This window comes from Canis lupus, chromosome 5 (genome assembly GCF_011100685.1).
Source record: "Canis lupus familiaris isolate Mischka breed German Shepherd chromosome 5, alternate assembly UU_Cfam_GSD_1.0, whole genome shotgun sequence".
Taxonomy (NCBI): domain Eukaryota; kingdom Metazoa; phylum Chordata; class Mammalia; order Carnivora; family Canidae; genus Canis; species Canis lupus.
The window spans coordinates 47680637-47695083 of NC_049226.1; the positions used below are offsets into that span (position 1 = coordinate 47680637).

General features: G+C 35.6%; 1 protein-coding gene across 6 annotated transcripts in view; it reads right to left on the minus strand.

The window, feature by feature from the left end:
- Positions 1-14447, minus strand: part of ATG4C (autophagy related 4C cysteine peptidase) — an 85360-nt gene that overhangs the window by 58800 nt on the left and 12113 nt on the right. The window lies entirely within an intron of this gene.

Sequence of the window (14447 nt, forward strand, 5' to 3'; positions counted from 1 at the left end):
CAAGTCCTTAGATCAAGCCCTACACTGGGATTTGTACTCAGCAGAAAGTCTGCTGGAGATTCTCTCTCTCCCTCTCCCCCTATCCCTTTCTCTCTCTCTTTTAAATAAATAAATCTTTTTGTAAAAAAGAATGGCTTAAATCTACAACAGAAAATGTTTTCTTACTTTAAGAATAAATGTAGCTTTTAAGTACTTGTTTTATAACTGATTTGAGGGAAAGTTGAGATGTGTAATGTAATCTGAAAGAGGAACAAATTACACCTTAGAATGCTTGTGCTTATTTGCAATAATTCACACAGTTTACTTTTCAAGAATACTGCACAGAACATTTCCCTTTTAGGTATTATAAATATCTACTCAAAAGTATTGATACATTTATTTCTCTAACAGTACACATTCAATTTTATAATATGTACTAAAAGCTACTAATTATACAATACAATTGAAGCAGGAGAAAGCATGGTCCACTGGAAAAATTTTAAAAGCCAATGTGACTAGAACAGAGAAAAAAGGGAGCTTGAGATATAGCCATAGGTTTAACATGGGCTACAGCACACACGGCCTTGTACACCATGCTAAGAATTTTGTTGCTTATCCTAAGAACAATTGGTTTCTAACAGGAATATTAGAATCTGATCTGTGAAAAAAAAATAAAAAATAAAAAATAAATAAATAAATAAATAAATAAAAGAATCTGATCTGTGGGTTTGCCTCCCATAGCAGCACAAAGAATAGATTAAAAAGGACGAGAGTACACAATTAGAGTTTATTAGTACTGTACAGGACTACAAGAGAGATGATAATAGCTTGGAATGGAGCAACAGAAAGTGAGAAAAACAGACATATTAGGAAATGTGTCAAAAATTCAATGTCTTGATGATTAAATGAATATGGAAGGCAAGAAAGATAGTATGCCAGATACACCAATGTTCCTGGCTTGTGAAACTAAATAAAAGGTACCAACCATTGAAACAGGGAGCATCAGAAGAAGGTCAGGTTAGAGAAGATCATGAATTTGACTTGTATGTAGTTTGAGATGCTCTGAGAGATACATTAAAGAATCATTCATTTATTTAATTATTTAATAAAGTATTCCCAGACACTGTTCAAGGAAATGCAGATATGGCTTAGGACAAAAGTAGTGTAAAAGCTCTCATGGAGCTTACATTCTAGAGGTATTCTAGAGAAGCCAACTAGGCAGTTGGATATATAGATCTGGAGCTTAAAGGTGAGGTGTGAGCAAGAGCTATTGGAGAACTGATGACATTCTCCAACGTATTGGAGATTCTCTCTCTCCCTCTCCCCCTATCCTTGCTCCCTTTCTCTCTCTTTTAAATAAATAAATCTTTTTTAAAAAAAAGAATGGCTTAGGGATCCCTGGGTGGCGCAGCGGTTTGGCGCCTGCCTTTGGCCCAGGGCGCAATCCTGGAGACCCAGGATCGAATCCCACATCAGGCTCCCGGTGCATGGAGCCTGCTTCTCCCTCTGCCTATGTCTCTGCCTCTCTCTCTCTCTCTCTCTCTGTGACTATCATAAATAAATAAAAATTTAAAAAAAAATTAAAAAAAAAAAGAATGGCTTAAATCTACAACAGAAAATGTTTTCTTACTTTAAGAATAAATGTAGCTTATAAGTACTTGTTTTATAACTGATTTGAGGGAAAGTTGAGATGTGTAATGTAATCTGAAAGAGGAACAAATTACACCTTAGAATGCTACATAATACGGAGAATGAGAATTAGAGCTACAAAGATGTTCCTCAAGGACTTTGCCTTATTTATGTTTACACCCTTAGCCTTGAGAATATTCAAGGCCCTTCAAGAAATTATATCTGCCCTCTTACTTAGCTTCCTCTCTTACTACTCCTTCACATGTACCATACACTGAAGCCACTTTTAATATTAATATTAAAGCTTCCTAAACTGGACATGCTTCCATGTCTTTGCATGTGCTGTTTCCTCCACCTAGAAGGCCTTCCTGCTCACCCTTACTTTTTGACTACCTTGTTATCATGAGTTCCTAAGACCCAGCTTAAGTTTCATCTCTTCTGGTCAGACTTGTAAGATTTCTAACCCCCTCCATACCTCAAACTAAAATAGATGGCCGTGCTCTTAGCTCCCATAGGATTCTTTTGTCCTCCTCTATCATGGCATTCATCACACTGTATTGTAATCTTCTTACCTCTTACACTAGATGGTCAACTTTTTGAATGTCCTTAAGCTCTGCTTGGCATGTGACTGGTCTCAAAATATGTTTATTAAATGAATCAGTGAACTGATTAAATTGATATATCACTTAGCATTTTTATAAGCTGTAAAATTCTATCAACTGGAAATTTTTTCACTGACAACTAGAATAAAAAATTTTCCTCCAGAAAATTGCATAATTTAACAAAATTTAGAAAAGCAAGGAGGTTTATTAAAATGTGCATCTACATGATTGATTGATAGATCCATTAAAAATGTCTCCTGAGGGATCCCTGGGTGGCGCAGCGGTTTAGCGCCTGCCTTTGGCCCAGGGCGTGATCCTGGAGACCCGGGATCGAGTCCCACGTCAGGCTCCCGGTGCATGGAGCCTGCTTCTCCCTCTGCCTGTGTCTCTGCCTCTCTCTCTCTCTCTCACTGTGTGCCTATCATAAATAAAAAATTAAAAAAAAAATTAAAAAAAAAATTTAAAAAAAAATTAAAAATAAATAAATAAATAAAAATGTCTCCTGAGGGGTGCCTGGTTGGCTCAGTTGGTTAAGTGTCTGACTCTTGATTTCTGCACAGGTCATAATATCAGAGTCATGAGATTGAGCCCTGCATCAGGCTCCATGCTCAGTGTGGAGTCTGCTTAAGATTCCTCTCTCCTTCTCCCTTTGCTCTTCCCTCCACTTGTATGCACTTGCACACTCTCTCTCTCAAACCAATTAAAAAAAAAAAAAGTCTCCAGAAAGTTTGTGATAATGGGGAAACAATGCAGAATCTAAAACTTTATGCATTATATGATACTAGCTGGGGAAGGAGCAGGGAAAAAATTAGAAGTATATCAAAAATTGACAAGTTTCTCTGGATATAAAATTGTGTGTGGTTATTTTTATACTACTATTGTCTACCTTTTTCAAATCTTATACAAAGAACAGATGTAAGTTTTAGAATTTAATTTTTGTATTGTTAAAAAGCCACTAACTAGGATGCTTGGGTGGCTCAGTCGGTTGAGCATCCAACTCTTGGTTTCAGATCAGGTCATGATCTCAGGTTCATGGGATTGATGCGGGCTCTGCACTCAGAAGGGAATCTGCTTGAGATTCTTTCTCTCTCTCCCGCTGCGGCTCCCCTTTAAAAACAAAATGGTTGCCAAAGGGGCAGCGGGGCGTGGGAGTAAGCAAAATGGGTGAACAGGATCAAAGATACAAACTTCCCGTTATAAAATAAATAAGCAATGGCGATGTAATATACAACAATGGTGGCTATACAATATAAAATTGTATTGTATATTTGGAAGTTGCTAAGAGTAAATCTTAAAAGTTCTCACCACAAGAAAAACAAATTCATTACTTTGTATGGTACCAGATAACTAGACTTATGGTGGTGATTATTTCCCAATGTATACAAGTATCAAATCAATGTTCTACACGGAAACTAGTATGTTATGTGTCAATTACATTTCAGTTAATACAAAGAGAATATTCAAGGGCCTCCCACAAGTCAATGAGAAAATCTCAGAAAAAAAAAAAAAAGTAGAATACACAAAATACAGGAGTTTTATAAACGGATGACACAACTTTATAAATGGATGACCAAATGGCCAATATGCCTAAGTAAAGTCTTTAATAGGGAAAACATTTATTGAAACAAGACGGTGTTACAAATATACCAGGTTGGCTAAATCTTAAAAAGTCAATAAATTACAAGTGTTACATGTTAAGCAATAGGAACTCATACACCACCAGTGTGATTAAAACTTAATGTAGCCACTTTGCCAAAGTGTTTGGCAATAGCTATTCAAAGTGAACATATTCATAGCCTTTGCCTAGAAACTGTGCTCCTAGGACTATACACAACAGAAATGCATACATATGTTCAATAAAGTGTATATATAAACCTATTAATAGTAGTATAATTCACAGCTCCAAACTACCAACTCAAACATCCATCAACCGTGAAATGGAAGTACTGTGTATTTTTTTAAGATTTATTTATTTATTTAGAGAGCGAATGAGAGAGCACATGAGCAGGGAGAGGGACAAGGAGAATCTATCTCAAGCAGACTATACATTGAGCCAACAAGGGCTCAGTCTCCCCACCCTGAGATCATGGCCTGAGCCAAAACCAAGAGTTGGTTGTTCAACCAACTAAGCCATCCAAGTGCTGCTAGTATATTTATAAAAATGGAATATTATGGGATCCCTGGGTGGCGCAGCGGTTTGGCGCCTGCCTTTGGCCCAGGGCGCGATCCTGGAGACCCGGGATCGAATCCCATATCGGGCTCCCGATGCATGGAGCCTGCTTCTCCCTCTGCCTGTGTCTCTGCCTCTCTCTCTCTCTCTCTCTGTGACTATCATAAGTAAATAAATAAAAAAATTTTAAAAAAAATTAAAAAAAAATGGAATATTATATACAGCAGTAAGAATGAACGACAACTACATCAACAATGTTAATAGATCTTACAAACATAATGTTGAGCTAAAGAAGCCAACACACCAAAATATATATGAGTCCCTTTCTAAAGGTTCCAAAATAGGCGAAATTGATCTATGATATTAGAAATCAAATTAGAAATTACCTTCAGGGAAGAGGAAGGAGTGACCTGGGATGCCTGGGTGGCTCACTGGTTGAGCACCTGCCTTCAACTCAGGGTGTGATCCAGGGGTCCCAGGATCGAGTCCCACATCAGGCTCCCTGCATGGAGCCTGCTTCTCCCTCGCCTAATTCTCTGCCTCTCTCTCTCTGTGTCTCTCATGAATAAATAAATAAAATCTTAAAAAAAAAAAAAAAGAGGAAGGAGTGACCAAGAGGAGATACAAGGGTAGGCTATGGGTGCTAATGTTCTATTATAATCTACATGGTAAAAATATGGGTCTAACCCCTTCGTGAAAACAGAACTGTCCATTTATTATTTGTTTACTTTTCTCTTTGTATATTATACTTCAATAAAAATGTCTATTAAACAATTACTTTGCCAATGTGGAACAGACAGCCTTGGGCTATTCTTTGCCTTCAGAGGCAAGTCTTGAGAAGAGTACATCACAATTATAATAGGCCAGCCTAGATGCAAATCTGAACCTAGCATGGGGAAACTACTCAAACCTCAAATGAGGAACCATCTATTTTTAAAGGGGAGCGAAAATCATATTCTTCAAAAATGTCAGTGTCATGTGAGACAAAGAAAGGCCATGGAAACATTTTACATCAAAGGAAACTAAAAAGACACAACAGCTAAATGGAATACCTGCTTCTAAGAAAAAGGAATAAAATTATAAAAGGTATTTATATTGATAAATCTAGACAACAGACAGTAGTATTTTTACTAAATCTGCACTGTAATATTTAGGCATAAGGAGTCACCATGAATACAACTTATTCTCAAATGGTTCAGAAAAAATATTTCATATATACATATAAAAAATATGAATCTGGGTAAGGGATTTTAGTTGTGTTTTATGTATTTCTCTTACTTAAACTTAGAGAAAATATGCAAGAATAAGAATAGAATTTTTATTTTTTTTAAAAGGGAATAACCAAAAATTTTAAACGAGGGGAGGATTTGCCTTACTATTAAAACACATTGTAAAACTAGAGTAGTTAAAGTCTAGTTATACTTAAATTTATTATTTGTTAGCAAACGATGACAAGACTAAAAACATAATAGGGAGAATAGAAATAAATCCAAACACATGTGAGACTCTAGTACCTGATATAAGGAATATTTCACATCACTGAAAAAAAAAAGGCTAATTTAATTTAAAAATAAAAAAATAAAAGTGCTAGAGTAGGGCAGCCCTGGTGGCTCAGCAATTTAGCACCACCTTCAGCCCAGGATGTGATCCTGGAGACCCAGGTTCGAGTCCCACGTCAGGCTCCCCACATGCAGCCCGCTTCTCCCTTTGCCTGTGTCTCTGCCTCTCTCTTTCTCTGTGTCTCTTATGAATAAATAAGTAAAATCTTTAAAAAAAAAATTGCTAGAGTAATAAGCTAGCCAGTTTAATAAAGCTACCTCGTGCATTACAAATTCTAGACAAATAAAAGAATTAAATGCAAATGCACCCACTTGGCACATGTATACATACAAGGAAATATTAATTTTAAAAAATTCTAACAGTGTTATAGAAAAGGACTTTCTAAGCATGGCAATGCAAAACTAAAAATCAGAAAGGAAAATGTAATTGCATAAAAGTGAAAACTTCAAAGGGCAACTGGGTGGCTCAATCAGTTGTATCCAACTTTTGATTTCGGCTCAGGTCCTGATCTCAGGGTTACAGGATAGAGCCCTGTGTCGGGCTCTGAGCTCAGAGGGCAATCTGCTTGAGATTCCCTCTCCCTCCCTCTCTGCCGTTCTCCTAGCTTGCTCATATGCTCTCTCTCTCTCTCAAATAGATAAATAAAATCTTTTTTTTTTTAATGGAAACTTTCATACAGGAAGAATAAAAAGAACATTAACTGGGTTGAGTTATAATTCATCAATTAGGAAAAAATTCAATATCTATTACACAGAAAAAGGGTAAATGTCTCTAAAATACAAAGGACTACAAATCAATAAGGGAAAAAACACCCAAATAGAAAAAAAATCCAGGTACTCTAAAAAAAAGACCAATAAACATAAGAAAATATTTTCAAACTTACTAAATCTAAGTAATGCACATTAAAGGAATTTCATATTTTTTCATCATCATAAGAGATGAACCTGGGGGAGCCTGAAGAAACATTTTACATATTTATTTCTCAAATAATAAAGCCCGTGAATCAGAGAATATATCTTGTTCACTACTGTATCCTGACACCTAGCAAACTGGTGTGCTAATAGATACAAATATCTGCTGATGACAAAATTATGCTATACACATATTATGACATAGATCTATATTTATTACCATAAAAAGATATTCAAGAAACATCAAAATATGTGAGGTAAAACTGATAAAACTGTAAGAAGAAACAGATGATTCCTCTATTAAGGTTGGAGACCTTAACACCCCTCAAACAGAAAGAAAAAAAGGGTCAGGAGGCAGAAAATCAGTAAAGATAGTGCTGAATTAAACAGCACCACCAATCAACTGGACATAATTGACGGACTACTTCACTCAACAAAAACAGATAACATATTATTCTCAAGTTCACATGGAATATTCACAAAGATGGACCAGATTCTGGGCCATAAAACACATCTTAACAAATTTAAAAGAATAGAAATCATACAATATTTGTTCTCACCAAAATGGAGTTAAATAAGAAATCAATAACAGAAAGTTAGCTGGAAATATTCCAAGTACTTGGAAATTAGATAAAACACTTCAAATAACACAGGGCCAAATAAGAAACCTCAAGAGAAATTAAGAAATGTTTTTAACTAAATGAAAAATGAGAACGCAACTTAAAATTTGTGATGCAGAAAATTCTCTTAATATTTACAAGGAAATTAATAGCATTGAGTGCAAACATTAGAAAAGAAGAAAGATCTAAAATCAATAATCTAAAGTTCCAACTTAGGAAACTAGAAAAAGAAGAGCAAATTAAACCTCAAGTAAGCAGGAAAAAAGAAATAATAAAAATTAAGGCATAAAGAAAGAAACCTATAGAGAAAAATGAACAAAATCAAAGCTGGTTCTTTGAAAAGATCAATGAAATTTATAAGCCTCTAGCAAGGCTAAGAAAAAGAGAGAAGATACAAAAGACTAAAATCAGAAATGAAACAGGACATCACCACAGATCCCATGGACAATAAAGGACAATAAAGGAGTATTATGGACAATTCTAAGCTTGCAAATTTGATAACTTAGATGAAATGATGCAATTCCTTTAAAGACACAGTTTGCCAAAACTCACACAAGAAATAAACAATTTAAATAGGCCTATATCTATTGACCAGAAATTGAATCAACAATAAATAAACATCTAAAAAAGAAAGCATCAGGTTCAGATGGTTGCACTGTTGAATTCTACCAAACATTTAAGGAAGAAATTATACCAATTCTCTACACCCCCTTCGAAAAGACAGAAACAGAGAGAATATTTCCTAACTCATTCCATGAGGTCAGCATTACCCTAATACCAAAATCAGACAGACGTTATTATTGGTACTGGCAAAAGAGAAGACAAATAGATCAATGGAACAGAATAAAGAGCCTAGAAATAGACCCATATATAGTCAACTGGTCTTTGACAAAGGAACAAAGGCAATACAACAGAGCAAAGACAGTCTTTTCAATAAGTGTTGCTGGAAAACTGGATGTACACCTGGGGGGGTGGGGAAAGGAGATAGGGGTATCCCTGGGTGGCTCGGCGGTTTACCGCCTGCCTTTAGCCCAGGGCATGATCCTGGAGTCCCAGGATTGAGTCCCACATCAGGCTCCCTGCATGAAGCCTGCTTCTCCCTCTGCCTGTGTCTCTGCATCTCTCTTTCTCTGTCTCTCATGGATAAATAAATAAAATCTTAAAAAAAAAAAAAGGAGATAAACGATCATACACACTTCACAAAAATTAATTCAAAATGGATCATAGACATATTGTAACACAAAACTATAAAAGTCCTAGAAGATAACATGGAAGAAAACCTAAATGACCTGTAGCATGGCAATGACTTTTTATAACTGGTGAGCTAGACTTCATTAAAATTAAAAACTTCTCTGTGAAAGACAATGTCAAGAGAAAGAAAGGACATGCCACAGACTGGGAGAAAATATTTGCAGAAGACACATCTGCTAAAGGACTATCCAAAACATACCCAGAATGTTTAAAACTTAACTATAAGAAAATGAACAACCTAAGTTTAAAATGGGCCAAAAACCTTAACAGACTCACCTCACCAAAGAAGATATAAGGATGGCAAATAAGCACATGAATATGTTACACATATGTTATCAGGGAGAGCTAATTAAAACAATGAGATATCACGACATATCTATTAAAATGGGCAAAACCCAAAACACCAAATGCTGACAAGGACATCAAGCAATAAGAACTCACATTCATTGCTGATAGGAATGTAAAATGTTACAGCTACTTTGGAAGACAGTTCAGCAGCTTCTTACAAACTAAACATACTCTCAGCATATTATTCAGCAATTGTGGTCCTTGGTATTTACCCAAATGAAATAAAAACAATCCACACAGAAACCTGCACACAGATGTTTATAGCGCTTCTATTCATAATTACCAAAACTTGGAAGCAACTAAGATTTCCTTCAGTAGATGACTGGATACATAAACTGTAATACATCCAGACAGTCGACTATTACTCAGATGCTTAAAAGAAATGAGCTATCAAGCCATAAAAGATATTAGGGAAAACTAAATGTGTATTACTAAGTGAAAGAAGCCAATCTTAAAAGGTCACTGTTTATCAAACTGTATGATTCCAATAGTATGATACTCTGGAAAAGGCAAAATTACAGAAACAGTAAAAAGATCAGTGTTTGTGAGGGATGGAGGCAGTGTGGGTAATGAATGAATAGCCAGAGCACAGAGGACTTTTAGGCAATAAAACTATTCTCTAGAGCATTATAGTTGTAGATACATGTCATTATACATTTATCCAAATCTCCAAAATGCACACCATAAGTGAACCCTAATGTAAACTATGAACCTGGAGTGATAATGATGTGTCCGTGTAGGTCTGACAATAACAAATGTGTACCACTCTGGGGCAGAATGTTGATAGTGGGGAAAATTCTGTTTTGTGGGGGAAGAGGTATATAACAACTCTGTCTCTCAATCATGCTATGAACCCAAAACTGCTCTAAAAAAAGTAAAGTTTACTAACTATACAGTTTGAGGAAAAGGAAGAGAGAATAGCATGAATACAATTTACCCATCTGTAGGTATATATACTATATATACACATACAGTTACACTAATATACAAAAACATGGTCTAGAGGTCCATGCTAAAGGTGGAACTAAGAAAAATAAATAAATAAATAAATAAAAGTGGACCTGAGAGATGAAATGTCATCTTTTCTTTATATTTTGTGCTTTATTTAAATTGTTTACATTGAACCTCTTTTAAAATAATATTCAAAAATAAATTGCTCAGGGGGATCCCTGGGTGGCTCAGCGGTTTAGCGCCTGCCTTTGTCCCAGGGCGCAATCCTGGAGTCCGGGGATCCAGTCCCGCGTCGGACTCCCTGCATGGAGCCTGCTTCTCCCTCTGCCTGTGTCTCTGCCTCTTTCTATATATATCATGAATAAATAAATAAAATCATAAATAAATAAATAAATAAATAAATAAATAAATAAATAAATAAATAAATAAATAAATAAATAAAATTGGTCTGATAAAAAATTGAATACAGGAAATTACAAATGTGCTTGAAACTGCTTGATGAAGAAAGCTACAGAGAGGACAGTCTATTACAAAATTCCTAAGCAACCTCTGAGAAATAGAAAATGCTGAGACAGTACTTTTTCCTTTTTAAGATATACAGTTTTATTCTTCTGGTTCTTCAAGACATCACATTCAGCTATTTAGTCATATAGAAAACATAACTTCCTCAATGCAATTCCCTAGGGCAGCCCTGGCTGAATAAAACAACTTGGAGGATATCCCTAGTTAATTCGTAATTTTTGTTTCTCCTTAAAATAGTAGTGAGATTTGGAAAGAGGAAAAGGAACAAATTAATAATGGAGTCCATTCAGTCTCTTAATATGTCTTTTTTTATACTTGTATAAGATAAGCCAAGGAAAGGCAAAACAAACAGTACTTTGAGTTTAACTACAAATGAGCAAAAAACACAAATGAAACCACAATGAACTTTAAGAGTAGTCCCATTAAAAATTCTAAACTATCCACACCCACAACTTCCCTTTCCTAAAGCTTTCCTGATTTTTTTTAAAAAATGAATTAAAATTCATTCTCTCTCAGGTATAAAATGATGATTTACCCGTTATCTAGTATATTTCGATCGCTTCTTGGCCTTTTAGTTAACATCAAGTGTATCTAGTATCTTTCAGTCTCTTTTGTTATCCTAAATACTTGGCTCCAGTGAGCAAACTGATATGCCAAAATCTTGTTTAGTTTATGTATGTCAGAGCCTTAGTCTGGAAAACCATCAAAATAGCATTCTTTGAAACTTCCAATCACGTTTAAGAAGGGATTTATGGTAAAAAAGAAAGGGGGGGATATTTTTTTTTAAGAAGGGATTTATGGTTTTTTCCTAAACTTTAGAGAAATTAGTAACTTTTTTCAACTAGACTTCATTTTTTTAAAGATTTTATTTATTTATTTATTTATTTATTTATTTATTTATCTATCTATCTATCTATCTATCTATGAGAGACACAGATTGAGAGGCAGAGACATAGGCAGAGGGAGAATCAGGCCCCCCACAAGGAGCCCAATGTGGGACTTGATCCCGAATCCTGGGATCACGCCCTGAGCCAAAGGCAGACACTCAACCACTGAGCCACCCAGGTGTCCCTCAACTAGACTTTCTTTTTTTTTTTTTTTAGACTTTCTTTATTAATGCAAACTTCAATAAATCTTATCATCCACCAATCCCATATTTCTACTCACTGCTTACATTCTGACAAATCCATTTTAATTAAAAAACAGCAGTAAAGAGAAGAAAGCTCTAATTTACTTTATCTTCGTAAACATAAAGCTACCAGATGGGGTATATTCCTAAACTTTACTGTTAATGATGTGAAAAGCAGAGTGAACATTAAACAGAGTTCTTTTGGAAAGCAGAACTACAATATTTGATATGAAAATCATCGATTGAGACCCAGATGTCATTTTTAGAGAGTCACTTTTCTAACCATAACTGTGCATTAAGACAGTCGATAAATTATAAACTGATAAATGTAAAGGGTACTCAAATCAATGTCCTTGAAGGGCAGATGAAGGTTATCAGCCTCTCCCATATAGCAATAGATAGAAGAATATTTTATCCACTGAGAATTTAAAGCCAAGTAAAAGCTCCTGACAGACAGAACTTTAGGGACTGATTCTACAGAATATATCTCAGTCACACAGTACAACCGACAAAAACACTGCAGACTTACAGGATTTGCGTATGCTTAGGCATCTTCTCCAAATGGTATTCTGCAGCAAGATGAAATATAGATATTGATTTAGAATTTTTATGTGCTTTTAGCTATACCATCAAATAAAATGAACTGTGAGGTCCATTCTAAGTTTTCATCTACTGTAACCTTTTCTACCTGCTTGCATTTTTAGTAACAAATATTAATCCCTTGTCTGACCTTGAATGTCTCTCAATATGTTGGTCTGTCATCTCTGCTTTTATTTCTTTCCATCTCAGTTCTTTGTCTGCAGAAGCATCAATTACTATATCCATTTCTTTGCCCTCTTTTCCTATATTTGCCAATTTTCTATCTTCATACACTAAACTTGTAGTCTAAAAATGTTGTTTATAAACCCAGCATGTTTATTTCTTTTAAAAAGCACAAATTCGAAGAAAGGGAGAACCCTGGAAATATTTACTTGGATTGTCCTCTTTCAGAGCTAAGGGTTAGGCAAAGTAAATGGCAGTAAGAGATGAAGATAAAAAGATAGAGCAAAGGAACAGCAACATAATAAGGGTAGGACTCACATATTCAGAAACTGGCTTTTAAAAGAGGGATAAAAGAGCTGATAGCAAAAAGATTAATAAGGGACTAATAAGATCGTTTTTGCTCAAGGATATATATTATAAGCATTCTTAGGACTCCTCAGGAACACACCCTCCAGTTAAAAACACTAAATCAATACACAGCTACTTTTATAGTGATAACTCAAATAAAATTTACTACTTATGCATTATTCTCTTGAATCTAAAAGTTAAAAAGAAGAAACTAAGTACTGAGCATTTATTTACTCTCATTTACCCTCACACATGACTTCTATCAAGGTCCTACAATCCACTACCTCCATTTGTACAGCACAGAGTATTACCCGTTCACAGACTATAAAGTCGTCATCGTAACAATCTAAATGGGATATAAGGAGCTTAAATGACTTCAATCATTTACTTTAAATTATAGTAATAAGTATTAATGATATCTGGGCTGTTTTAACCATTCCTTGATCTCCCTGATCTTATCTCTAAGAAGCATATACTTACTGTAGTTTGATAAATAAATTTTTAATTATGTCAAGTAACCTCTGGTGGGTCCCAGATAACTATGAATGGTTGGAGCTTCCATACTTTATTTTTTTTTAATTTTTTTATTTATTTACGATTGTCACAGAGAGAGAGAGAGAGAGGCAGAAACACAGGCAGGGGGAGAAGCAGGCTCCATGCACCGGGAGCCCGACGTGGGACTCGATCCCCGGTCTCCAGGATCGCGCCCTGAGCCAAAGGCAGGCGCTAAACCGCTGCGCCACCCAGGGATCCCAGCTTCCATACTTTAAAATGCAACTTTGCAAGTGGTTAAATATGCAGTCTGCTTATAAGAAGCAACAATTGAAAGATGTCAGAATCTCAGGATTAAAAGGGAATTTATAAACTAGGTAACCAGTAAGTAGTAATATTAATAACATGTCTTAATCATTTTCCCAAATAACACATTCCAATCTATCTGTAATCTCTCCTAACCTGTGAACAGTGAAAGCAAGCAGTGAAAGAAAATGTGTAAATTTAAAAGATTGAAAAAAATATCACTCCCATCCCCAGGAATCTATTCTGCTGTCTTGTTCAAACTCACTCACTAATCATTAATTGGGTTCAACCACCCATATAATAGCGAGATCTCCTTTACAACATGCTAGCCAAGTACATTCACCCAGTCTGAGTGAACACCTCCAAACAGGAAGTTCAGTACTTAACAAGCTCCATAGGGAGCTGAAAATACCGCTGTAAGTTTAAAAAGCTGACACTGGGATCCCTAGGTGGCGCAGCGGTTTAGCGCCTGCCTTTGGCCCAGGGCGCGATCCTGGAGACCCGGGATCGAATCCCACGTCAGGCTCCCGGTGCATGGAGCCTGCTTCTCCCTCTGCCTATGTCTCTGCCTCTCTCTCTCTCTGTGTGACTATCATAAATAAATAAATAAATAATTTAAAAATTTTAAATTAAAAAAATAAATAAATAAAAAAATAAAAGGCTGACACTATTTTAAACTATTTTTCTTTACTAACATAACTGTTCTAGAGTATCCATATAGCTACATTATTCCAGCTAACTTTAAACTACTTCATTTGCTTTAAAGACATACAAAACTGGGATGCCTGGATGGTTCAGCGGTTGAGCATTTCCTTTGGTTCAGGGCGTGATCCCAGGGTCCAGGATGGAGTCTCACATCAGGCTCCT